The following is a 27593-nucleotide window of genomic DNA, read 5'->3' as shown; positions in this document are numbered from 1 at the left end:
GGAGTTTGCTGGATTATATGGTAATTCTATTTTTAATTTTTTGAAGGACCGCCATACTGCTTTCCTTAGTGGCTGCCCCATTTTACATTCCACCAACAGTGTACAAGGGTTCCCATTTCTCCACACCCTTGCTATTTTCCATGTATTTTTTCCTGATAGCAGCCATCCTAAGGGCCATGAGCTCACACCTCACTGATTTTCATTTGCATTTCTCTGACGGTCAGTGACATTGAAAATCTTTTAGAACTTTTTGAGTTAGAGTTCAGTGAGATGCGTCTTTAAACAGCATTAACCCTCGAAGGCTTTAAACGTAGATCATCTCTCTTTCCTTCTTCTGGGTCTAGTCAGGTCTTCTAAACATACCTGCATTCTACTCTTCAGGTTTCCTGTTTTGCCACCAAATGGAACAAGGAGCAGGAAGGCTTTTCCTCCCTCGTCCTCTTACATTCTTGCCCAGACGCCCCGGCTCCTGTACCACGCCTCCCAGCCCCACCAGGTTCCCAGACACTGTTCCCACTTTACGTATGAGCATAAGTGCTTCCTCTCCTTCAAAGCCCTCCAGGCCACCTGGGAGTGACACCCTCCTGTGTTCTCCCTTATATTTAGTCCAGGCCAGGTTCCTCAGTGTGGCTCTCTTGACAGTTTGGGCCAAGGGATTCCCTGTGGTGAGAGCTGTCCTGTGTATTGCAGGGATTTCAGCAGAAGCATCCCTCACCTGTCGCCACTGGACACCAGCATCTCTTTCCCCAACGTCCCCAGATGTCCCAATGTCCCAGAGGGGGGTGACTGAGAACCACTGCTGTTATTCTTCTCCTATTAAAATGCTGCACTGCCTCCCACTCTCGCTAAGCCGCAGGGCCTACTGGTATCAGGATCCGAATCTCCATCTAAAACTCACAGCACGGCATCCAGTATTTTGGGCCGGTTTGCTGTTTGCTCAGCTGCTCATTCATGGCCAGTGAGTCCTCCCACCGATGGACCCACCTGATATGTTGTGATTTCGTTTATTTCTGGGCTGTTTGGCCCTAGACAGCTCAGGAGGAGCAGGAATGGAGACGCTCCTGAGAGCTGATGCACACAAGGTTTCTTCGAGTCAGGGGCTGGTGCCTGCAGATGGGGGAGGCCAGGCCGGGATCCGGGAACAGAATCATGAAGGGCTACTCCTGTGAGCAGTGCCACCCTAGCTGCTCTGCTGAGGGGCAGCAACATGAGGGCCTGTCCTCTCTCAGCGCAGCCCGTGTGTGTGTGTGTGTGTGTGTGTGTGTGTGTGTGTAGGTCTGAGTGGATTCCTTAACAGTGTCCAGACATAGATGATTATACTAAAAATATTAGAAATTGTTCCTGTTTTATAAATCAAATTCTAGGAATAACCCCACATGTTACCCTCTTATCCCAAAAGTAATATGCAAAGCAATCGTCAACACTAATCTAAGTCGTAGAATAGTAAGTTGCTGTAATCTGAGACTCAGGTGAGAAAGCCTCATCTATGGGGACGTGACAACCTACAGCCGTCCCGTGTTATTACAACAGTGATGCGGGGGAAATCCGTGGACCCAAGAAGTCAAACTTCGAGAAGACATCATTTAGTCGGCGGTAGAGTTTAGCGGCATCGTTTTCAAAGCTGGAGGTTTTGACAAAGGAAAAAGGACAACGGGATAGAAATGATTAAGAATCAAGGAGATCCAAGTTACACGAGAGAGAAAACAACCCCCGTTGGGCAGCTCACAGGAGAAACAGCACTGTTTGGGGGGATGCAGGCTTTAACAGAGCCAGAAGCTGAGGAGCACCGAGAGGAGAGGGCTCAGCAAACAAGAGACGGTGCGTTGTTGCCGAGTGCAGGTGTGGGTGGGTGCTGGGCCGTCCCAAGGGGCACCCAGGGAGCGGGGTGCCGGGGGAGGGTGGTCTTGTTGTGGTCTTAGAGGCGTGATGGGCCCAGTCCTGACGTCTGTGCTTCAGTTATCTGCTGCCATGTGACAAACTGCCCCCGCAGGGAGCATCTTGAACAGCAGTGAATATTTACCATCTTGGACAGGGTCTGTGGGTCACGCATCCAGGAGCAGCTCGGCATGGGGTTCTGAGCCTCGTGGGAACGGGGCCTCCCACGAGGTGGCCATCAGCAGTTGGCCAGGCCGCAGTCCTCCGTGGCCTCCCGGGCCTGCAGTGTCCGCCCCAGACGGCTCACCCACGCGGCCACTGTCTGCAGGCCTTTCCTCCATCCCCGCAGGCTGCTCATCCGAGACAGCGTGCAAGGCAGAGGCTGGGAGGCCTGCACTCCCCGTCTCACTCGTTCCCACCCCGCCCACTGGTTACACAGCTCGGCCCTCAGTGGGGGAGCGAAGGAGGTTCACACACGGACAGGGCACCGTGGTGGCATCACCGGGAGTGCTCAGCAAGGCTGGAGACCACAGCCTGCAGGGTGGATTCTGGGAGCGAGTCGGTGCGTCATTGCTCACGGGGAGTGGGGTGTGTGTGGATACGCATTGACTGTCTTATGGGAGCTCCTCCCTGCAGGAGGGACGGAAGGGCAGACTCCCCCATCTGCGGGACGCATGGAGGGATGGAACCTCCAGGGGCTGTGGGCACACGTCCCACCAAGGACCGGGGAGGGGCATTGGCGCAGATGCTCCAGGTCTCAGAAGACAAGGTGGAGCTCGGAGGCCGTCTCCTCCATGACTGTGGTGTCGTCCGGGCTGCAGGAGAACCGCACATGCTGGGACCAAGAGCAGCTCGAAGTCCCTTTCCTTCTCTCCGGGAAGCTGGGGACGCAGAGGCCAGTGGTAAGAGCAGGGGCTTCTATGTGGATGCTACACCCAGGACGGTAACAAAGATGCGACAGCAGAGCCGGGTCCTGAAGCAGCAGGGGTGCTGTGTACGGGCACTGCGTGTGGTTGAAATCTCTTCCGGGGGATTTGATCCTCCTGGAGGGAGAAATCTGCCATTGGCTGGTTGGAATTTGAAAACAATTGAATTCTAGGTCAGCCAAAGGAGGAACTGGGTCGGTTAGAGGGGGATTAGTTTTACTCTTAGCCTCAAGTAGGAAAGGGAATGGTGCCAGCTGTAGGGAAACAGGGAAACTGAAGGATTTCTTGGCTCAACAGAAATTGGAAATTATCAATAGCGGCACTGCCATTTTGTCTGAGTTAGACACTTGTCTAAATGTACAGTTTAGAGTACATTCATTATTTTTATTATAAAAATATCAAATTATATTTATTATGACAATTCTTCCTAAATATTAACTATTAGATCCCTATCATTGGAGCTACCATTAAAAAGATGGAACTATCCCGTATTTTTTTTTTACTATTTTATTCCAAAGATGAGCTTACCAATATTAATTAAATTTATGTGTCGACAGGGAGCACAGGAAATTGAACAAAACTAGAGATGGCACCAGCACAGGGAGTTCAAACGCGTGGGGAGCTTGTTTCTCGAGGCCACAATATGAAGATTCTTCCACCTGAATTTTCTTCAATGTTTCGTTTCTCCCATAACTCAGGTTCCTCACATGCGTTGCTGGTTCTCAATCTTCCACTAGATAATAACGCATCTTGCTACGAAACTACGGCTGCGGAAGGATGTATATGAAATCCTCAGGATGCTCGCAACGCCTTATCTTGTATTTTTATTTAATTGCTTTCGACTTATAACAATAGGGAAGTAGTGAGCTGTGCAGAAACAGCGGTCGCTGAGCAGAGACGATGTATCTATTATCTCCCTGGCATGAAGGTCACCGACCTATGACAGTTGGAGTAGCAGAAACATTAGAAATCATGTGCAATTTAATCTTTACACAAATAAAGGGAAAGCATCACAATGCCTGAATAATGAAGACTCTCTCGGAGAAAAAGCGAAGTCTGTCCCTGAGGATAGTCTTCATTTTCTCTCCAGTGCTGTTCCGAGGCGCCCACACCGAGATCCACTCTCGGGCTGACACTCGTATTAATAGAATTTTGGCTGGAAGAGAGTCGATGTCCTCGGTGATTGCACCGTGCAGCTGTGACTCAGTTCTCTCCCTCACTCATTACTGCCCCGTGTCAGCTCCCGGAGACCATTGTTCACTGAGAAACTGTCATCACGATTGAAATTAACCGTTTTCCCTCCTGTTTCAGGGAAGAATGTTTCCTGTCCTTCACTCTTCAGAAGCTGCCTGCCGGATCCTAAGCTTTTCAGAAAGTTACAAAGAAAGGAAACACTAGTTCTAAGCCAACATGAGATAAAATTCAAACACCACTCTAAGAATGGTGCACTGGGGACTTTGGAGGCAGAAATAAAAAGTAGAGGTGCTATTGTCTGTTAAAACGGGAGGTGATGACTGGCTTCGGGTGGAAGTGCTGTAAGCTTGGCTGTGATGCAGCAGAAGAGCCCTGGTTACGTCTGAGAATCCTCACTGCCCTCGGCCGCTGGAAGCATGTGCCCAGGGTGGGTGCTCACAGAAGCTGCCCCTTCCCTGGAGAACAGGGCTCAGGAAAGGCACAGACTCTGTCACCTGTCCCGCCTGTGGCACGGGGACCGTAGGAGGAAGCAACCTCACGCCACGCAGGTATCCCAGTTATTACCAGGCACCCTTGTCACATAGCAAAATGATATTAATAGATGTTGGTACAACCAGGGATGGAGAATTGCACAGCAAAATGGAGAACAAATGATCTCCAACGACTGAGAGTTCCTTTGTGACATTTTTCTCTTATATTTAAATAAACTTTCTGTTGTAGATAAATTTTAGATTTACCAAAATGTTACAGAGACACTGCACGGGGTTCTTGCACGCCCTTCCCCAGCTTCCCCGCCATAAACACCTAACACGACGAGGGTACATCTGCCACAGCATACTATTATTCGCTGCTCTCCATCCTTAAGTGGACCTCACTAGCCTTTCCCTAGTGTCCGTCCTTCTGTCCCAGGATCCCACCCAGGACACCATGCTACAGTCCGTCATCCCGTCTCCCTAGGTTCTTCTGGGCTCTGAGTGTTTCTCAGGCTGTCCTTGGTTTCGATGACCTTGACAGTTTGAAGGGCACTGGACAGGTATCACGTAGGACGCCCCTCAGCTGGAATTTGCCTGATGTTTTTCTCATGATTAGGATTTACGGGCTTGGGGAGGAGACCCCAGGAGTAGAGCACCCTTGTCATCACGTGGTATCGAGGTTCATCCTATCACAGGGCTCATCACAGATGACGTTGACCTCTGTCACCTGGCTCAGGGGGTGACTGTCAGGTGCCCTCCACCCATTTCACGCTGCACTTCTGGGGAACAACCTACTAAGCACAGACGCCTCTTAAAAGGTGGGGAGTAACAGTGCATCAACTTGAGGGGGACTAACTGCATAAATTATTTGGAATTCTGTTACAGAAATTTATCTCTTCTCCCCCTTTTATTTATTCAATTATGCTTTATATCAGTGTGGTCTCAGATACTTATTTTATACTCTGGATTGTAATCTAATACTATGTTGTCTATTTTCTTGCTAAAATAGTTTAGCTTTGGCCCCTGGGAGCCCTTTCCATTGACTCTCAGGTCCCTTTGACATCCCCCCATCATGTAGGGGTTTTCCTTTTTTTTCCTTTTCTTTTCTTTCTTATTTAGCACATTCAGACTTTCTGTCACTAGAAGATGCTACAGGCTTCTCCTGTAGCTGGACCTGGGGCTGGATGTGTTGTCATTGATGGGGTTCTAGGGCAACTCGCGGACGGAGTGAGGCAATGTACATGTGTGAACCAATCCTCTTGTGAACAACCTCTCTCTCTCTCTCCATCCATCCACCCACCTCTCTGTCATCGATCATCTATCATTCCATCTGTCATCTATCTCTATACCCATCCAACATTCTATCTACCTGCCTATCTATTACCTATGTATTATCTATCTATCTATCCATCCATCTATCCATCTATCTCCTTTTCTGTAACTACATGTTCTATAGTGAGAAATCTGGTACCCACCATCCACCATCTATTTTTTCATTTGTTTAATTGCTGTGTACAAGTGTTGGATTTTCATGAGAAATAACTTGACCCACAAAAGATTTAGAGGAGCTGCTGTAGGGCCCTGCTGCTTCACCACATGCCCTCAGACATGTCCTGGGGCCATATGCTCTGACCCCAGGGCCGTGCCAGCTCTCAGAGGGTGCCTTGGGATCAGCTCTACATGTAGGCTGCTAACCATTTCTGGGAGGAGAGCCCTGACTTGATGCTGCTGTCAGGCATGAAAGGCGAGTAGGTTTTGCAGCTCTGACACCACTCTGTACCAGCACTTACACACAGCTGAGCCCTCAGCCCAAAGTTCTCGACTGCAGATGCGCTAACCCCACTGGCTGCCTACACCCTGTCTGATGTCAGTTAACCCCATCACACTGTGCTGTCCACACTCATCCCCGCTAAAAACTGCTCTCGATCCTTTTCCATAAATTAGCTATAATAATCATGTTTATTTAAACTTCAACGCAGCAACATTCTAAAACTGTTCCAGCTATTTTTTTTTTTTTTACTTTGTTTTCATGCTGTGCAGATTAGAAATTACCTTTTCCTTGAAACCAAGCATGAATTTAGGGACTCATTTACCAAATAAAAAGTGGGTTTTTTTGTTGTTTTTTTTATGGAAGTAGAGTTGATTTACAATTTTATATGAAAGCGTTTTTTTATGTTTTTGGTTTGCCTCTATGAAGTGGACACTTCCCTCCCTCACGCGATTGGTCAACAAGAAATCAAACTATGTTGTCCTTGGTGGGAGACAAATACAGAGCAGCTCCAAGGGAGAAGGGTCTGGGCTTTGCAGGGAGAACATCATGAGGGCAACTTTCCACGGAGATACCAAATCACTGAAGGAAACAGGCATGTTCTTTAGCACACTTGTCTGTGCCCATCATCAGTCTGGGACACGTAATTACTACATTAAGTGTGTATGGTTAGCTACTTCTAGTCTAAAATGGCTCTCAAGGGTGAAAGAATGACACTTCAAAAAATGAAAAGCTTTGTAGAGTAGTGTACTATACCAAATGCATAATTCTTTGTTTCCAAATAAACTCTTTTCAAGCAACACTTTTCAACAGAGCATACCAGTCCTGGTTTCTTTCTGACTTAAGAATATGCATAAAGTATGTTGCTACAAATCTCGATCAATTCAATCTTCATCGAAAGTAGTAAGTATCAAAGACCATTGGTATCAGCTCTGAAGGTCAGAATCCGTTTGAACCTGCTGTCTGTGTCATGGCGTCAGGGCATCAAACCATTTGTTTGAGTTGTGAATTCCAAGGCAAAGACTATGACTGAACTATGGGTTCAATTCGAGAGGGAAACTTTTTCTCTAATAGATTATGTCTGAAGAAGAAAATAAAATCAGTTATTCATATTATAGAGTCAGATTCATACTTCTGTTTATTTTTGGAAAATATTGTCAAGTCAGTGCAGTAAATTCTGGCTTTGATGTATTCTGTGCTCCAAAACAGAACAATGGTTAAAGGGATGAAAATTAGATAGGTTCAAAGCAGAGACACATCTACTCATGACCAGAAATGGAAAAGAAAGCAAATCCAGGCGCACAGACCAAACCAGGGTCCTGCCAGTCTCCAAGGAGCAGGCGGTGACAGCAGGACTCCTGCTTCCGGGTGGAGCCATGTCTACACGGGCATCACAAGAGGAGACGCAGGACTCGATAGCCAGGGTCACTCTCCACAGCCAGCAAAGGAGATGGAAACAAAAAACAAAACAAAACAAAACAAAACTGCAGACTCACTGCTGTTTTCAGTGAAATATTAGCCAAAGACAGGAAACCACAGAAGAGCCACCTCTTGGCTCCCTGCGTGTCTGTATCGACAAAGTCCCAGTGTCACCACTGGCAGATGCCCTGGTCCACCTGGGCCTGGACAGGGGCAAGGTGACCATGGGACCCAGTCGGCGAGAGAGAAAAACGAATTCAGAAACAAGAGAAAAGCCAGATCTACTTACTCAAAATGGTCATGAGACAAAAATCCAATTCTAAAAATATATTAAAAAGTCAAATGTTAGAGAAAAGGAAATCTGGCCAAATTTCTGAAAGAGAGAAAGGATAAAATAGTAAGAAAACTTTACCCCTCACCTCAAGGAGATTATAATCTGTGCCTCTGCCTTTTAAAGAAACAGTGCTGTGTCTTCCCAAAGACTCCCTTTGCCCTCAAGTTTGACTTAAACATAATCACACACTCAGATCATCATTATTTTTCTAATTAGCTGCCTCTGTGTCATTGGATTAATATTGCCTTCTAAATTAATTGTAAATTGTATTTATATTTCATGTTTGTCTTCTCCCTTCAATTGAACTGAACCTGGCGACTTTCCTCAATTAATCATATTGCAGGCTTTTAATGACTTTCAAATGTCAATTTTTGGTGAATAAAGCTTGATATTAAGACATGTTCATCAAATCACTCATGATCCTGTATTTGTCTTTTTTTCTGCAACTGTTTATAAATATAAACAAAAGAATGAAAGATGTCTCCTAAAATGTAAAGGCAGTAAAATATGTTTATTTAGATTTCTGAGGATGGTCTGATAACACAAATTCATTTTTATTTTGAATTTCTACTTCATTGGCTTTAGCAATGGTGTCCATCCCTTCTAACCCTGTGTTCTAGAATCTATCATAAACAGATTCTTCTAATTATGTGACATGAAACTTCAAATCTAATTGTGTCTGTTTTAACATAAAACATCTACGGAAAAATACAAAGAACGATCATTAGAGCTGCTTCTCCCCTTGTTTCTAACGCCAAAGTGCCAATTTAAGAGGACATTTCCAAATACAAACCCTAGGCTCCAGGATCGAATTCAAGATTTCCCATTTCACTAGCTGGGATGTAACCCAACTTACCAGGCACCAAACAGGCTTGCTTTTGTGTGTTTTGTTTCCATTATCTGGCAGAATCTTTTATCTTGGACCCCCCTCACATTAAAGTCTCCTTTGTTTTCCTGAATGGAATGGTGGCACGGGCTAGCCAAGGACAGGATGGGAGGCTGTGGGTTCACATTGCCACTTACGTAGTCAACGGCTACCCAGTAATGGCCTTGGCATCCCAAATAGAAATTTCCAAAGGCAAATCACCAAGCACGCGTTAAATCCAGAACCACGAGCTCTGCCCCATTGCATTTCCCACAGGACATTGTTTCTCCTTCAAGGCTGATAGACAAGGACCCCTGTAACCTAGTATTTCCTGTGAGTTACACGCTCCCCTACCTACTCTTTCTTTGTGTAAAATATTCTATGTGGTTTGGTTAAGCTCACCCTAATCTTGCCAAGTTGCTGTCCTTAGAAAAAATGAGCAAGCAATCAGTCTTTCGAATCCCTGACTTTTCCCTTGAAATTTGGACTGACTCAGTCTCATGAAAGCAATGGATGAGCCACAGTGAGCTGGACGCAGAGATGTATTTAAAGCAAAGTGCTTGCAAATCTTGCAGCCAAGACCGTGGCGTTTGTAGCAGAAGAGGATGGAGAAGAAGATGCTGGGTCTGTGGGGTGGACAAAGACCTCGAGCCGCCTCTTCCCACCCAGAGCTCACCGCCCAAGAGCAGACACTGCCCCTCGGGGTGGGCATCCCGTCCAGCTCTTCCCCTGGGACCCCGCGGAGAATCGTGAGTCAAGGCAGTTAAGGAGCACTTGGAAATCGCACGGTTGTGGTGTCAGCATAAATGATGAGATGTGGGAGCCATAACCCCAGCACCGACACGTCCACAGGCTGGGAGTCCTACCGATACTCAGAGTGATGTCAAAGCAGTGCTCCCGACAGGAGGGAGCAAGACGTCCTGAACAATCCCGACTTTCCCGAGGCTGGTCCAGGATAGTCTCTGAAACAGCAGGAAAAAGAAGAGCCACAGCTGATTTCAACCAGGATCTGTAGCTGCCAACGACAGAAATCAACTCCTGAGAATTTAAGCAGAACGTAACTTATTAAGAGTTATCGTGGAGGCTACAGAATCATGAGGAAGACCACGCCCCGAGCTGCTCCTTGGAGTCAAGACGCTGTGGCCCCCAAGTTGGACCCAGATGTGTGTCAGGCAGGGTGGGCACAGCTGGCCCCCGCACCTCTGCCCAGGCTGTCACTCAGGACGGAAGCATCCCGGCCTCTCTGAGCAGCGTAGGACCCCAGGCCCCTGCATCCCTCTGAGAGCAGAGGCCACAGCCGTTGAGTCTGCTCTGGAGCTGATGGGAGAAGATGGCCAGCTTCCTGAGGAGGCCCTGCAGGGGGGCTGGGGCCAAAGGAAGGACAGACCACGGGGGCAGCAAGTTCACCAGCAAGGCTGCCCACGGGGGTGGCCGCGCTCCCACATCATACCGGGACCAGTCAGGCTGTGGTCCCACCTCGATCTCAAAACCAGGCGCTAGAAGGCTGAAGGTGGGAATTTGTGAATTCACTGTGGAGGTTAGACCCCCAGGCTGCTCTCGGGCCAGGACAACAGGCATCTATTTCCTCAGGGCTCTGGGGGCTCGGGTCTGAGGTCAGGGGTGGGCAGGTTTGGCCCTCCTGCAGCCTCTCTCCTCGGCCTGCACACCCGACTTCTCCCTGCATCCTCCGAGGGCCTTTCCTCCCGGCACCTGCATCCTGCTGTCTCTTTGCATCCAAATCTCCTCTCCTTATAAAGACACCGCTCAGATTGGATTAAAGCCCATCCCAATGGCCTCGTTTTAACTCAGCCACCTTCGAAGGGCCTCATCTCCAAATGTAACCGTGTTCCGAAGTCCTGGGGGCTCGGGCTTCGACGTGTGACTTTCAGGGGCCCAGTTCGGTCCATAACAAGAGTGTTCCTGCTTTTCCATCCTCGAGAGCCTACTCGTCATCGGGTGCTGCACCCCAGCGTCCAGCCTGACCCTTGATGTAACTTTTTCTCAACTTTTTCACGTACAGATTAAATTATTCTAAAAAGTAAATACAATTTGTTTTGTTGGTGTTCATATCGTTTCATTTTGAAAACTATTTAGGTATGGAGTTAGAGTCTATCTTATTTCTGGAGGTAATCGCCAGTGTTTTATCTTAATCAGACATCAATTACTCTCCAGTGCATTTATTCCTACATCAGCGGGAATATACATGTACACTGTCCCTGGCCTCATCCAGGCTGTGGTAACAAAGAGGAAGACAGTCCTGGTTTGTCTCTATTTTATCCAGACCAAGCCTCCCTTTTATCCCTATGGTCAATGACTGAAAGTATAGATTACGGATTCTTTAACTCTGTTAATGGGCTTAGATTGCAGGAACCAGACTTGATGGCCCAAAGACTATACTGTCATCGACAGTCCGTTTCTACTTTTATATGACTCAGGAGCCCGGTCGAGGGGATAATTCCCTGGTCCTTGAGGAGACATGGCGCCCCATCTGCTCCTCATGGAAAAAAACTCATCACGAGGCAGCAACACATATTTTCTTTCTATTGCTCACTTCCCTTTGGCTATCATACCATCTCTTTTCCAAGATGTTCTTTAGCAAGATACTTTGCAATTTGGTCTACACCCGCTGTCTCCATTTTTTCACCCACCATTCACTCAACACCCCCATCACCCATGGTTGACAGAGAAAGACAGTAATTAACAACATTTTGGTATCAACTTCCTTTTACTTCAACATAACTGACAATTTTTTTGTTGCAAATCAAAGATCATATTGTTTCTTTTATTTGCTCTTTAACATTATATCATGAATATTTATGCATATTTAGTCCTCTTAAAAATGTTAATGCCTATACAGGTAACCAACCTATGAATGGACCATTAGTAATCAACTTAATTTTTTTAAATTTAGGTTTATAAGTGATACTGAGATGGAAATCAATGTAGATAAGTTTTACAACATTTTTGCAAATGGAGTTGTTGGATTAAAGAGTATGCATATTTTTAAGGTCTTAATATACATTTATTACCAAATCTCCCTCTAAAAATCTGGACCTCTTTCTACAAAGGTTTCACCAATAGTGGATATCTCCACACATCTTTGGCAAGACGATATATTGTCTATAAAGCAGCCTCACTGGAAACATAAACCTTTTTAAAAAATCATTCTTTAAGTTAAATTTGGATGTCTTTTATTATGGTAGAGGTTGGACATTTAAAAACATAGATGACTTTCTTCTTTGTAAAATGCCTCTGTGTAGCTCGTGCCTGCCTTTCAGGTGGGGTACACAGTTCAGGAAGTAGTGTGTGTTGTGTGCTCTCCTTAGGAGAATAAAGTTGGATATCGGACCCACCTGAGCGTGCCATCCCCTTGCTGGTGTGATGATGGGGAAGTTTTGTGCCCTCCTCAAGCTCCAGTGTCTAAGAGCTCTTAGACAAGCTCTTTTGTCTAAGACCCTTAGCACTGTAGACGGTTAACATCTTTGACACCCAGCGATGGTCAGTGTCTGTCGGTTCCCCAGCCGGCCTGGACCATCGCCACAGGCTCTCCTCCATTCATCCTGAGGTGTGCCCACCCGCCCCCGCTCCCCCCGCACTGTCCCTCTCAGCACACTTTCCCAGGTCCACAATAAGTGGCACCAAAGTAGCTACGGTTCACGTCCCAACAAAGCTGCTGCGAGTTCTCTGAGGGCAGAGTCCATATGGGCCCCGGCCACGTCCATCACCACAGCAGATACACAGCAAATAATTAAGGGAACATTGTGGTGAACAGAACGTCATGAGTCTTGGGACTTGCACAGCAGTCCTGGGAGATGGGGGTAGGCTCTGCAGCATCCACAGCAGGTGCCAAGGCACCCCAGGGCTCCATGGGATATGCTTAATTTTTTAGGGCAACACAGATATGTGTGGCATATATCACAAACCATGCAAACTATAAGCCAGACGTAATTTGGCAACTTCCATGTTGGATGGTGCTATGTTTTTTCCAACGTTGTCATATTTTGGGGAAGCTGGGTTTTGTGTTGGTTGCATTGGAAAAGAAAGGCATCCCATGAAAATCAATGGAATTAAGACAAGTGTAGCCGTGTCTGCACTGAGTCTGAGGCTGGGAAGCTATGCAGCACAGAACAGGTGCAAAAATCCTGTCTGTTAGGATTTGCTCTAATTGAAGAATGAAATCAAATTTTTACTAGTTTTTTCCATCATGTTTTTGTTATTTTCAAACAGCTACAAAGTTGTTAGGATATCAGTACTAATGAAGATGTTTGGATCCAACCACTTAATACACTGAACTGCTAACTATCCCTTTTTTTTTAATTCCCAAAGTCCTAATTTATCCTTGCCCGCCTTTCCCCTTTGGTAACCCTAAGTTTGTTTTCTATGTCTGTGGGTCTATTTCTGTTTTGTAAATAAGTTCATTTGTATTTTTTTTTTTTTAGATTCCTCGTATAAGTGATATCATATGATTTTTTGTCTTTCTCTGGAATGTTAACTATTTCTTTTGGCCTAGGTGCATTTTGAAAAAATTACTGAGACATTAGGGGCACCATGAACTGAGAACGTTTGGGAACCTCTTGAAATAATCTAATTTGGTAGTCCTTAACAGGTGACTCTGCCTGCTAAGGGAACATTCATAGTTTACTGATGCCAAATATGAATTCCATTGTTCCATAAAAGTCTAGTCATAGATTTGTACGCTGTGCGTCCCTGATGGCTTTCTGACACTTATGATTTGTATATGATCTATGGGGGATCTTTATCAACGAAAAAATGAATAAGCAGGAATGTAACAAACCATACGCTTACAGCACTAAGACAAACATCTTACAGCGATAGCTGTAGCTAACGGGAAGGGCATATTCTAAGCGTGGCAAATCTTACGAAACCATTTAAAGTATAAAGAATGAAAAACAACGTTCCTGTCTCTGACTTGGCTTATTTCTGATGAAGGTATAGATAGCAAGCCTAGATTTTCCTCTGGGCTTCACTGAGGTATAATGTCTGTATTTTTGTAACAAAGAATGATTTAACCGACATGCTTTACATGATCCTATTCAGGGCCTCGGGCTGATAAGAAAGCATATAATCATAAATATGAGAAACTAATACTTTAAGCCCTTACTCTAAGGATCCCATTAGTCTCCTGTCCCAGGACTAATTACATACAGTCAAGGAGGCTCATTCATGTAAATATGTGTTTTGTCAGTAATGCAAAACCTGATCCCGGTTTTGAAACTTCAGCTCCATTTATACGTGCAACATTTATGTGGGATCAAGTGGAAACGACCAGGCCAAGCATAATTAAAAAGCTGATGGAAATGGGATAGATGTTGCTATTCAGTCGGCTTCCCTGTCGTCTTAATTAAAATACGAAAATTTCCCAAGTGTAACATGTTTGAGAGATTTTAAAGATAATCGTTTCTTCCAAATCACATAAAGTTTTCTCTGAGAATAATACAAATACTATTCTTAATAGGTAATCGTAACAATATGATTACTCACCTTAATAAAGAAAAATCATTTAGACCATCAGTGGCCTGCACACGTGTACTGTGAATATTTTCATTCTCTCGAATCTAAAAACGTGTGTGCATAGTGTGTATGGAAGTAGAGGGAACAGTGTTGAGAAGGGTGGAAGGGAGAGTAACACTGCACTCAAATGTTGCCATGCCAGTTGAGAGCCCCACGGGAAGGAAAAACTATATCACACAGAAGTCTGGGAAGACTGCCTAACATTTAACTCCTGTAAGTGGGAAACGTGTAAGTGAGATGCTGTAATATGAAGAGGGTCGTGGTCATGGGGGAAGGAGATGCTTCTGGGCCTTACAACCATCTCACACGCCAATGACTTTTTTGTACTGTGATAAAAATTCACATAAATAAAACTGGACATTTTACCATTTTCAAGGGTCCAAAATCAGTGTCATTCACAGTGTTGCACAACCGTACCATATGTAGCTTCTGAACATTTCATCACCACTAAAGGAAACCCACTACCATTAGCCAATGTACTTTGGTTAGAATTTTTCTTATGGTGAATATTGATTTATTATAAAATACTCTAATCCATGCAAACTGTTGTAAAATGGTTCTGCTGTGTTCATTCATTTAATGATTCTAGATTTGAGAGTCACGTGAAGTTATTTAAACTATTGTACTGAGAATCAGGTCACTATCAAAAGACTTCAGGATCTTTGTTTTTTATGGATTTACATGATTGGGGTAACATAATCTCTAACCGACAACAAAGCTTAAATATGTCTGGGAAGCAAACAGCAATATACGAGGCTTAAAATGCAATATTAGAGCTGCTTAGCAGCTAAAGAGAGTTTATACTGAAGAATGGGGGATGGTAAGTCTTTGGAAAAATTTATAAGCAAAAGGATTGAATTTAATCTATATCACCACTAAGCCTGTGGCAATCTCAGGCAGCATTTCGGTAGTACCTTGGGCAAGAAGATGATCCTGAATTAGCATAGCATACAAATCAGCTTTTCGATTTTTATCAGATTATCTGCATTACTGGCTAACGCTGATGTATTCACTCACATGCGATAAGCACTCTCAAGCATCATATTGCTGTGGTGTAAAATATCCTCAAAGCACATTTTAATTGTTTTAACAAGGTAAAGTATGCTATTTCTGCATGGATAATATTATCAGTATTACATCGAATCTCTTCATTTATTATCCCTGATGCTATTTAAAAGAGATGTTAACAGAATAATTCATTCTCATCCCATGACCTTGGTCAGGAGCACATCATGGTTCATATTCATTATGCTGAGCTCAGAGAGGCTTCGGTTATAACAGCACTTAGTTTATATTCTGAAGAAGGCTCCGGGGAAAAGTTGCTCTCATGCATTAGACTTCTATCTAAATCACAATATTTGAAGACAAGTGGGGATGGCAGATAACTATTAAACAACTCCTCTGTGTACTCTTGGCTCTTCCAGAGACGTAAATGAAAGAGCTAAATCCCAGTGACCTCATCCAGACACACAATTTACCTGTGCAAATTCAGTAGCATTTACATGCTCTGTGTCGGGATTTACATTAGATTTAAAATCCTGCTTAAATGGCGTAACAGGCGTCAACCACACAACCCATCGTAGAGCCGTGGGTGTCTTCCTCATAACTAATTGGGAAGACGAGGCCAACAACTACCTTCTAAAAGTGTAAGCACCTACTGTCTTTGGCTATATCTACACTCCGTTTGAACACAAGCAGGTGTGTGTGTGTGTGTGTTCGCATGAATTAGCTGTAGGGGATACATGTGATAAGACATACATGCTAAGGAAAAAAGTCCCCTTTCTTTTTCTACAAGGAACCTCCAATAAATCTATAATTTAGCTTATCACAAAAATAGGCATATATACAACACAATGAATGACTTTGAAATGCCAATTTTTTTCCTCAGTTAATTAGATTGGCCATTGTTGTACTATAATATCATTCTTTAGGAGTACTTTAAAAAGTGCCTGGGGACCTTGAAATGGACTGGATAATTTAAATTTATGGTCTTCACAGAGCAGATATTGTTGGGACACATGATAAGTACAAATCTGAAGTTTAGAGCTAAGAGGTACAGGTTAAGTCTATTTTTCAGAGAAGTAAATCAAATCCAACAGATAAGTGACATAAGAATGTCACTTAACTAAGAGGTAGTTAGTAAAAATTCACAGTAAATGCATGATAAATACATGGGCAACTCATGAGTTTAGTGTGAGATATGTAGGGAGAAGATGGCAAACAGGGAGGAAATGTATAGAAGTTCAGAATGAAGCTCTAGAGTGAGGTCGTTCCTCCCTCTGCTACTTAAAGAGTCTAGTGGTGGCACTGGTCAGGGTGGTGGTGCTGATGCTGTTGGTATTACTGAGATGTGGTATCAGTTGTGGTGTAAATGGTATTGGATGTTGTGGTATTGTTGTTGTTGTTGGCGGTGGTGGTGGCAGTGGAGGTGTTGGTGTTGGCGGTGGTAGTGGTGATGCTGTTGGCATTGCTGATGATGTGGTGGTGGTGGTGGTGGAGATGGTGGGGTGTTGGTGGTGATGGAGGTATTGGATGTTACGGCGGTGGTGGTGGTGGAGGTGTTGGTGTTGGCGGTGGTGGTGGTGATGCTGTTGCCATTGCTGATGATGTGGTGTTGGTGGTGGTGGAGATGGTAGGGGTGTTGGTGGTGATGAAGGTATTGGATGTTATGGCAGTGGAGGTGTTGGTGTTGGCGGCGGTGGTGGTGATGCTGTTGGCATTGCTGATGATGTGTTGTTGGTGGTGGTGGTGATGGTAGGGGTGTTGGTAGTGATGGAGGTATTGGATGTTATGGCAGTGGAGGTGTTGTTGGTGGTGGTGGTGGTGGTGATGCTGTTGGCATTGCTGATGATGTGTTGTTGGTGGTGGTGGTGGAGATGGTGGGGTGTTGGTGGTGATGGAGGCATTGGATGTTACGGTGGTGGTGGTGGCGGTGGAGGTGTTGGTGTTGGCGGTGGTGGTGGTGATGCTGTTGGCATTGCTGATGATGTGGTGTTGGTGTTGGTGGTATTGGACTTAACGGTGTTGGTGTTGGTAGTGGTGGGTTTATAAAAGATTGAGGAAGGTAAAAGGAAAGAAGGTCTTTCAAATTGTCTAAGAAACAAAGTAAATGCAGTTGGGCCTCTGTATCCCTGGGTCCCTCATCTCTGGAGTCAACAAACCTCGGATCCTGTACTATGTTTACAACTTGTGGTTGATTGAATCCGAGGATGCAGAACCGTGGATGCAGACAGAGGGCCAGGTGTGGGACTTGAGCATCTGTGGATTTTGGTATCTGTGGTGGGTCCTGGAACCAATCCCCATGGATACCGAGGGCAACTGTCAAAGCTTTGTGGTTTCTGTGAATGTCTCTAATGAACAACCTGCCCCAAGCGTCCTCCTGTGTGTAGACGGGCTTAGGCAGGGAAGCAGTGCTGGGCCGTCTCTGTTTTGTTTTGTTTACCCTCCTCTAAATCCTCTGTGAATGAGAAAGGGAAATTACACAGTCTCAACCTTCCAACATGCTGAATATCCTGAGTTTTTTTTAAGTGTACAAGTGTGTAATGGATGGCAGTGAGAAAGGAAACATGATGTATTATAAACATGGAATCAAAGGACGAATTCTCAAAATACAGATCTAAAATTAACTGTAATAACTGATATTTTTATAACATTAAAAGACAATAATTTAAAGTCACTATCAAGTCTTCTGCTTTTGTAAGGACTTGTTTAATATTAAGCATATTATTGAAGGCACAATACTATGAAGAATATATAAAACCTTTTATAGTGAACTTAAACACTGCCAGTATCACCTCTTTGATCTTGGCCACTTTTAAGAGGTAAGAAATGTAATTATTTTACTCTTTCTTGGTCTTTGGAACCTGGATTCCAATATCAGCACTGACATGTACTAAAGAAAAGTGTGTGGTTTTTGACCATTTGGAATCTTAATTTTCTTATCATAAAAATTGGGGAGAACACTATTCCGCTTAAAAGGCAGTGCAAGAGTTCTTGCTAAACATAATAGCATATATCCGAGTTGTTTATCATAGCACCTGGAACATAGCAGCTGATCAATAAATGCTAATCTCTACCCCCTTCCCTGATAAAGCATCCAGGGAACATAAAGAGGAGGACAACTTTTCCACCGTTATTCATCAAAGTAAAAAGAAATGTGGGCCTGGAGACTGAGCATATGTTTCAGCCTGCCTTGGTCTTGAACGTTATTCAATTTTGCTTCAGTTTTAACAAATATAATAAACATGTGTCAATTTGTTTTACAGAGAGTCATGCAATACCAAGAATTACATCTGCTTTGGAAATAAATTAATGCAACAGTCACCTGTATTGAATTGTTTCATTATTTTGATTTCTATACATTTACTTTACTTTTTGTTCTCCTTTCTGGTTTTTAAAACCCACTGGCATTTTTTGCTAGGTGATGTTTACTAGAAAAAAAAGGCAAGATTGACACTAAATATTTCAGAGACTGTTTATCCTCACCTTTCACTGAATTGTATACTCAAACCCCAGGTCCACCCAGAACTGGGGGGTTCCATGCACAGGGACCCTCGCTCGAGGCATTTGAAACTCGGCATTTTCTTGGTCTCAATGTCTGTTGAATTGAATTGAATTCAACTGAATGTAGCACAGAGATTATTTTATATTACGCTAGAAATAATCTTCACAGAAGCTGGCAAATAGAACTATCTTATTGGAGTAAACCGTGCTTTCTACTGACATAAAAATTTGAAATACACATTTTGAAAAGTTAACGCTGATAGAAAACGGCCAGGTTAGAATTGTCATAATCTGCCACTAACGGGCATAAAACCACAACTGGTCAAATTACAATTGATAAATAATAGTAACGCATGATTGACCACCATTATGAGGATCAACTCTTGACAATTCAGAAAAAAATATGTTAATGTTCCAAAACAACACTGTCCAGAATACCAGCATCTCCTTGGAAATTCTAACCTTGATTTGTGTGGCTTCTGAGCTCATAGACAGTGTATGCAATGTTTTAGGGGAAGAGAGAGTACACTTATGCTTAAAAGGCATTTTATAAGTTTGGATTTTAGTGTTTTTAGATCTATCGAGTCACCCCTTTGGGGACTATTTGAAAATACGTGAAAGCGGAAAATGTGAGCCTAATGGTATTGCAGAGATAGGGGTAAATTGCTCTTTTGAGGGTGGGGAGGATTGAAGAGGTATATTAACCCTTTCAAGACCCGTGGGCAGATTTCCTCTATTGATGTTAAAAAGCTTAGTGCCCCCAAACTTTTTAAATAGATCTCCCAATGTGATCAATGACTGATGAAACCAGTGCCTTGAGAACTGGTTCTGTTTCCAGGTCTGCAAAAAAAGCACCTTTTTCTGTGTTTTTTTTTTCCTAAAAGATATAAATATATACACTACAAACTTTAAATGCTTAAAGTATTTTTAAATTTTATACTGTTTCTATTTTTTATATATATATTTTAATACTTCGATGATGTGCTAATCTCCAAAGATTTTTTTAAATGAAGGTATTGTTTAGGTCATATAACTTAATGCTTTCCTGATCTCACAATTTTCGGATATCTGCAACTCTGTGCATATTATCAAGGGAGAATCTTGAATATAACCCCTAGGAAATATTGCTTTGTACTGCTGTGTAACCAGGCCAATAGCCAATTTTCTGACCCATAAGTCTGTTAGCTGACCCCATGTAAATATCCTGAGTAATTTGCACTAAATATTGGATCTATGACCACCCTTGTACGCTTTATCTTCCTTCTGTTTTAACCGCACTCTACCTTAGAGTATTGATTGTAGCACCCCAACGAGTAGTGGGCAGTCCGTGTTTTAATCCACACAGTTGGCTGTGGACACAGGCAGCTCAGAGGAACCCCTGACATACTCCCTTTTCTGTCTGTCTCGTCAACTCAACCCTTGCTAGATTTTGAGTCCAGGCACTTTCCCTGATTCCTTTATTTTTAGATGCTTTATCACTCAACCACTGAGCATACTACTATTTACAAAATAAAAGTGCTTTAAGGGAAGCAAATGCACATCATTATTGAAGGCTCTAAAAAAGAACTAACCCATTTTTACAAATATTTACTGAGACATTTTCTCTATGCTTGGATACAGCTGGGAACAAAAGAGAAACTTCTGGCCCTCAAGGATCCTACATTCTAGTGGGAGGAAGACAGATAACTAGAAATGTGAGTAAGTTGATTATATCACACATGAGAGGGTGAGAGTATTTGAGAGAAATAGTCAGAAGGGGCTCTGACACAACCGTACTTCAAAGGGCTCCCAGTTTGCTTTTTGTTCCATAACATAGATTTATTTCTTTGTAACATAATTTTGGCCAAGTTCTCCTCTGATAGGTACAGAGCATGGATAAGGTTGATTTTTAGGTCACATTGTCCGAATCACACTGAAAATACATATTAGTCTTAAACAGATTTGTTTGTCCTGAGTAACCTTGATATGCTTTCCGATTGGCAATATTTTTCATCATCATCCAATATTCTGACATTACGAAAGCTGGCGCACATTCCTGTTCTTACACAGTGCCTCGATAGTGGTTCCTAAAAGGGATTCACGATCCTTGTTCAGTATCTTCACCATACACATAGGTAGAGCATGCCCTTCTGATCACTGCCGTAGCCTCTCATAATCACATCTGATGCCTGCCATTCTGCTTACTGTAGTCTATGCTCACTCAGAACGTGTCTCATTCTGGCACCAGCTGTCAGAATTTGTGCCACAAGACACTCCGCTCTTAGGCTAGACCTGTGCCCTGCCTTTATGTTAAAAGTGTCTTTCAACATGAAATAAAAACTCCAAAAAACCATTACTTCAATTATCTCCACCTTCGGTCAATAATAATTAAAAATATTACCCTAGCTTCTCTCATTCTTCAATTCAAGACACCTCGTTATTCTCTAGATAACATAGGAAAAGATGAAACTGGCCTCACTCAAACCATCCTAGTTCCCTTAGTGTTTACTATATTTCTACAACACAGGAACATGAATACACCTTTAGCCTGTTTATATTTTATAAGACAGTGTATTCCATAAATTTTCTAGACACTGCATAAAAATATTTGCGTTCTCCTATCTGGCCTCCAAGGGAGACTTAAGCTGTTTCTCCCTATATACAGCATGTACTACATCCTCTCACTGAGAGCCCCCTGATACTTTCCTGCTCAAATGCTTGGATTCAACAGCATCCATGTCTCAGGCATGTCGTGGGTCTAAGATCAGATATCCTACCCTCAGCTCAAAATGGGCAGATGTTGGCAACCAGCAAGAGGTAACACAACAATTACAAGACAGGGCGATAAGCACTATCCTAGAGGCTTGTGGAGGAGGGCCTGACCAAGACTGAGGGAGAAGTCGGATTGGAGATATTTATGAAGAGATGGACCAATAGCAGTGAATGTGGGGAAGACGACAGAGGTGGCGGAGTGAAGCCAGCGTCCCAGGGTCTGAATTGGTGGGAGACAGTCTCCCTGTGAAGCTAGTGCAGCTGAATCATGAGGGTTGCAACATACACTTGTTCAAGGCTCTGTCCTACATATTTAATTTATGCTTTTGTATTCTTTTCCTTAAAGATCCACCTCCCCAATCAAATTGCTTAAGTTTCATGCGCTATAAATCCTGAATCCACCCCTGCACTTGAGAAATGACATTCTCTACTGTAAGAATTGCAGAGGGAGCAAGTCTGGTGCACATGGAGAGAAAGTACGTGTATCCTGGACTACTGGATTGGAAATGCCTGTGGGATTTAAAGATGGGAAGATCCAGTCAAAAAGCCAGTTGGATTTTAAGATATAGTCCTCAAGAGAGGAATAACCAAAGGAATAGATATGTGTGTCAGTGGTATATAAATGATGGTTGAAGGCATTAGAAGGTAAAGTCTTCCTGTGGTTTATTTCTATAGCCTTTACATCTCCCAGCAACCTCGAACAGAAAAGTTATACAGATGTAGGTAAAGATATAGAGATACCTATGAATTCATTTGGAAGAGGGGTTTTCTGCTGCTGGACCGTACTCTCTTCCACCATTCTCACCTTGAAGATATGAAATGATGCCCTAAACTGAAATGACTTACTATACGTCACATTGTTAGAGAAATTCTCAAACTAGAAGCCAGGTTTCCTGACTCTAATTTTGTGTTTTATAATCATAAAGTATTGCCCATAAGGTCAGAATATCACTTAAAAACTAAAACAAACAAATGAAACTATACCAAAAGGGTCTATTTGTTCCTTTGGATCATTTATAAACATATTAAGTAACATTAATTCTAACCCTGATCTCTAGGGATCCAAGAAAATCAGTTTCCAGTCCCTTGATGAATGGATATTTAATGACATTTGGTATAAAACCTTATCAAAGGATTTTTGAAAGTCTAAATACATTTTGTCTGCAGCTCTCCTTATGTACAATAATCTTTACCCACTCAGCTAACACTAATGGACTTTTTATTGTGCTGTATGTTGTCGGAAAGGATCGGCCCAGGGAGGAAGAAAGAGGAGACGAGAGCATAATAAATATGAGTAAACTGCAGAGAAACTAGGAAAGAAAGCGAAAAATGGATATTGAGGGAAAAGTTCAAATTAGGGCAGGTGTGGGAAAGCAAAAAGAGTGATCTCTGAAAGATGTAAGATAGTAAGAAAAAAGATACATTGTATTTTAAAAACTACCCATATGATTCGTGGATCGCTTATTATGTGTCACACTGGGTAGGTACTAAAGCTTTTTGTACATTTTCTGCTTTAAGTGCCACTCAACAGAGGAGGGGTTTTGAGGGTCAGAGACCTGAGTCACCCCTGCCACGGTCAGCCACCTGTAAGCGCTGAGTTGAGTTTTGAACCCAAGTTTGTCTCCAAAGTCCCAACTCTTGATCGGTAGCAGATTTAAGATCACTTCCAAAATTCTGTTTGCATAATAATGCCTTTGTGAGGGAATAATGGTATTACCACATTATAAAACTTTCCGTCAGTCAGATCTATGTATTTATCGATCTATCTACCTATCTGTGTATCTTCCATCTATCTATCTGTCTATCCGTCCAACCATCTGTCTACCTACCTACCTAAATACCTGTCGTCATCATCACCATCCATCTCTGTCAGGTTTATTTTCTGTCTCTCTCTTTCATAACAAAATGGACCAGGAGGGTAGGAGCCCTGTGAGTTTGGGCCAGTATATTCCTAGCTCCGAAACAGTGCCTGGCACACAGTAGGTATTCAAGACACACGCGTTGAATGAAGGGATGCCTGGCAGTTTCTCTCTGCACAGAAACTCTGGGTCAAACGCTGAGGAACAGGACCACCTGTCCTATCCCCCCACCATGCCTTCTCCCTCTAACTGCACACTTACCCAGCACGCAGACACCTTCCCCCTCAATGAAGAGAAAGTGTCCAGGAACGACACAGCCACAGCTTTTGCAGTGGCAGCCAACACAGGCCACTTCCCCCCAACGGCGACATCTTGCTCAGGAGAAATTCCTTCTGTCCTTATTTCAGTGTTTGATTTAAATGGCAACACCCTGTTCCCCTTCCTCTGGTTCCCACCTCACCCTCCTCATCTCCGCAGTAGCCTCTCAAGTTCTCGTGTACTACTCCGTCTTCCCTCTGTTCTGGGGAGCATTGCATGAATTTCAGTGTCCTGCAGGGGAGCAGAATTAGAAAAAGTGAGGCAGCTTCCCTCCACGCCCCGTATCCAGCGTATGGGAACTAAGAGAACCCAGAGCTTCTAGAGGATCTGAGAGCTTTACATCAACATCTGTTCCGTCTGGCTTTGACCCTCTTTGCTGTCTCACTAGATTCCTCATGAGAGTATTTCAAAATTACGTCAAAAATTATAATTTTCTAATTCTATTGTGCCATGCCTCCTGATAACATATTTAAGTATTCAGAATGGGTAATTTAAGGAAATAGGAGAGGATGCAAATAATGGTCGAATAGGTTAGTGAACTTGCCTAGGGGCTGACCTGCATTGAAGAATCAAGGGGTCAAGTTTAAGTTCCAAGGCATGAGTGTCATGGTGTAGGTAACACAATATGAAGTGTGAAGATGCCATGTAGTTATATATAATATCAATACTCTTCTTTATTTTCTATTAATTACTTTTTCATGCCAAGTTTTCGTTTTCTTTGACTGTTTTTATTTTTTAGAATCCAAAGTAGTATGTCTGGAGAGAGAGAGAGAGAGAGACATACATAGATAGAAGTATCTAAATGGAGCTATATGTCCATCTAGATGTAAATTGCTGTGTGCACAGGAGAAGAATCTTTGCACATGTAAGGCACGTTGTAGGCAGTCTGGAAGTACAGGTATCCAAACGTGTAGGACTCAAGATTGATACCCTGTGATTTATTACATTGCGGCTGACGCTCCGGAAGATGTGATTTAGTAGTCACTGGTTATTTCAATTTACTCTTTTTGCGTTTTTAATTAGTAAATGAATCCCTCATGGTCAAATGATTAATTGCACAGTAATTCACTGCAGTACTTTCTTTTCCTATTTGTGCAAAGCGCAGTGCATAGAGAAAGCGTCTGGAATATGGGCTGACGTTATAAATTATAGCAATGCATTCACAGCACTCTCCTTCAGGTGGTGTCAGCACTTTCATTATAAACTCCCATTTTCAAGGTGCTTAAAAACTAAGCTGGGAAAATTCATTTTCAGATGGCAGCTGGTATAGGGGATGTCCACCAGGGAGCAATGTTTTTAAATTTAAGAACTTCCTTGGCCGTCGCTACACAGCAGATGAAGTTAACTATGCCCTTTTCTCATGTAATTCTCTGAAACAAAAGAAAAATGAAATAAAACTACTTCTCTTAGTGGCAGTGGCTCTAAGGTAAACTCTAAAATGATGTGAATTTTAGACACAGTCCTTTTTCGTTAGAACAGTTTCAGATTTAAAGAAAAATTTGGAAGATAGAAGAGTTCCATATATTCCTGTATACAGTTCCCCTTTTAATAACATCTTACATTCGTAGGGCATATTTGTGATAATTAATAAGCCAAGATTGATACATTGTTATTAACTGAAATCCTTACTTTTCTGGGATTTCCTTGGTTTTTACATAAAGTCCTTTTTCTGTCCCAGGATCCCATCCAGGTTACTTGCATTACATTTAGTCATTCTGTCTTCTCGGGTTACTCTTGGTTGTGGCTTTCCTGGTTTTTGATGACAAATCCTTGATGACTTTGTAGAGTCTTGGTCAGATATAGAGCAGGCTGGCGCTTTGTTGGAATTTGGTGTTTCTTCTTTTATTTTTTAATATAGTTGATGTATAAGTTACAGGTGTATAATACAGTGATTCACAGTTTTTAAAGGTTATACTCCATTTATATCCATTATAACATATTGGCTATATTCCGTGTTGTAGAATATTTCTTTGTAGCTTATTTTATACATAATAGCTTGTACCTCTGAATCCCCTACCCCTGTATTGCCCCTCCTCCCTCCATGTTTCTTCTCATGATAGGGTTTGTGGGTTTGGGGAAGGAGGACCACAGCGTAAGGCACCATCTTCATCACCTCATATCAAGATACATCTCATCAACATGCCTTATCAACTTTGATGTTGACCTGACCCCTGGGCAGAGGTGGTGCTTGTCGGGTTTATCCACCTTACAGCTACCGTTTCTTTCCTTCTTTATGTGCTGTACTATTTACAAGGAAGTCGTGCACAGCCCACACCTAAGGAGTGGGATTTACTTTCCACCTCCTTGGACAGAGTATCCACAGAGCTTATTTGGAATTCTTCTGCCTGGGATATGAGCCTCTTCTTCTCCATTTACTAATGTATTCAATCATTTATTATATCAGTATAGACTCATGAATATTTATATTGTATTTTGGGTTACATCCAATATTATGTTATTTATTTTGTTACTCAAATTGTCCCAGCTCTAGCTGTTGCTTTTTTGTTTTTAATTGTCACTATAGGCAATTATAGTGAGAATGTGCCCTCTCATCACATCTAAAATAGGAATCCCTCCTCACAATTCAACATTGCATCAAAATCCAGATGCCGCTAAAGCAACAGCGACAAAGCTCAAGGCCCTCAGCACGGCACGCGTAATCAAAGTGCAACATCAAAGTGGCACCAAGCCCCTCAGTCACTTTTTCTAAGCTCCCGTGTTCTTTATGGAGCCAAACTTTCCTTTTAGCCAGACCGCAAACCAATAGTCCGACAAGCTTTCTCTGGAAAGTCTGCACTAAAGGGGAAAGTAATAATAATAGTGAAGGCAGCCAGCTAAGTAGTGGCTGGTGCACGTCTGGTTCACTCTCAAGCGTGCCGCCTCTGAGGGGCTTACTGCGGCTTCCCAGTCTTGCCCCTGCTATCCTGTTGCGCCCTGGGCAATTTATTTCAGGATTTAACACCTCCTTGTTGATAAACGGTGATATTAACGAGGGTCGAGCTCGGCGGGGTACGGGGTTTGCTGCAAGCACTGAGGTCCTCCGGGGAACGGGAACCGGTGCCAGCTCTCCTCTGTGCCTGCGGGGCCCCCGAACAGCAGGAGGGCAGGATGCCCTGCTCAGGCCTGGGAGGACCGTGAGTCCCAGGTGGTCCGGCAGCCAGGACGGACACAGGAGAGGCCTGTGGACGTAAGAGACTAAGCATCCCGGGACACCTGCGCGGGCAACATCGCGGGAAGTGCAGAAATCGGTGCACAGCAAAGGCAGGCAGACCCCAGGCAGTCGCGGGACAGCGGGAAGAGGTTAGCTTCCTACAGCGGCCCACTGGCTCTGCAGCGTGTCCCAGGCGCTCCCTGAATTCCTCAGCATGTAGAGCCCTGGAAAGTTCCCTGCTTTGCCATCACTCCAGATTCCTTCCTTCTGCACTCAGGTCCCGGTTTCCTGCCCTCCCACCCTCCAGGGGCCAATCCCCCCATTAAGGCTGAAGTTCCTGCCCCTCCAGGACCCCCAGTGCTCACCTGGGGAGTCACTGCCATGACTTACTTGGGCATCATTCCTGCAAGAAATTCTGGTTTCCTTTAAAAAAAATTAAATAGTCGGGCTTCCCTGGTGGCGCAGTGGTTGAGAATCTGCCTGCTAATGCAGGGAACACGGGTTCGAGCCCTGGTCTGGGAGGATCCCACATGCCGCGGAGCAACTAGGCCCGTGCGCCACAACTACTGAGCCTGCGCGTCTGGAGCCTGTGCTCCGCAACAAGAGAGGCCGCGATAGTGAGAGG

This window comes from Balaenoptera musculus, chromosome 14 (assembly GCF_009873245.2).
Source record: "Balaenoptera musculus isolate JJ_BM4_2016_0621 chromosome 14, mBalMus1.pri.v3, whole genome shotgun sequence".
NCBI classification, from domain to species: Eukaryota; Metazoa; Chordata; class Mammalia; order Artiodactyla; family Balaenopteridae; genus Balaenoptera; species Balaenoptera musculus.
This window is presented reverse-complemented; position numbering follows the sequence as displayed.